This window comes from Coenobita brevimanus, chromosome 66, assembly GCF_032717465.1.
Source record: "Coenobita brevimanus isolate Jiangsu-jjx chromosome 66, ASM3271746v2, whole genome shotgun sequence".
NCBI classification, from domain to species: domain Eukaryota; kingdom Metazoa; phylum Arthropoda; class Malacostraca; order Decapoda; family Coenobitidae; genus Coenobita; species Coenobita brevimanus.
This window is the reverse complement of record NC_137019.1, coordinates 33,014,739-33,015,929: the sequence shown is the minus strand read 5'-3', so window position 1 is coordinate 33,015,929 and position 1,191 is coordinate 33,014,739.

Here is a 1,191-nt window from a genome sequence, read left to right as displayed (position 1 = left end):
TCGCCTGCCTGTGTGTTGCTTGGAACTTTTTGACTGATCGTGTGTTTCGGGTTCATTGTGGGTTCTACCCTCTCTGCACCACTGTGCCAGGAGGAAGGTGTCCCACAGGGGAGTGTCTTAAGTGTTTCCCTGTTTGCAGTGGCCATCATTGGTATTATTGACACTTTGCCTGCTGGGGTATCCTCATCCCTTTATGTGGATGACTTAGCTATATGGTTTTCTGGTTCCCGCATGTCTACTACTGAGCAGCGTATGTAACTTGCCTTAGTTAAGATTTCTGCCTGGGCCACTTCCAAGGGCTTTTTTGTTTTCTCCTTCTAAGACTGTGGCTATGCACTTCTGTAGGATGAGAGGGGTACACCCAGACCCTGATCTCCAGCTTTGTGGCAGGAGACTCCGTTGTGTGACAGAGACGAAATTCTTGGGCCTGATGTTTTTTGGCTGTCGTTTGACATGGGTTTCACACTTGGCAAATCTTAAAACATCATGTATGAAACTCAATCTATTGGGGGTTCTGTCCCATACCTCTTGAGGGTGCTGATCAGAGGACGCTCTTGCATTTGTTTCAGGTTTTTGTAATCTCCAAGCTGTCATATGGCTGCGAGGTATACTTCTCTGCCGAGTCCAGACTGCAAACTCTAGATGCTGTCTATCATGCTGGACTTCACCCTGCAACTGGGGCTTTTCGGTCATCTCCAATTACCAGCTTGTTGGTGGAAGCTTGTGTGCCTCCCTTAGATCTGCTGCATCAGTCTGTTGCCCAGCACGGTGCTGTGACTCCGGATTCATCACCTTCCAGACTCACTTTTATGTGAGTGTGTGATGAAACAGTCTTGTTTTTTGTGTTATAGTAGGCACCCTCATATGCCTCGTCCATTCTGGCTATAGGGTTCAGGATATTATGGAGGAGTTTGGTTTGTCGGCAGTACCTGTCAGTCCTGTTCGGATCCCGAGGGTTGCACCATGGATATTGCCCAAGGTAACTTTCTGTAGGTCTCTTACAGGCTCAAAGGATTCTGTCGCTCCTCAGCGTTGTTTACAGTTATTTTTAGAACATTCTTCTAGTCATGGTGGTTCTGTACCTGTGTATACTGATGGCTCTAAATCCGCATCTGGTGTTGGTTTTGGAGTAGTATTTCCCAATTTTAGCCGTGGAGGTAGTCTTCCTTTGGTTACCTTAGTTTTTACTGC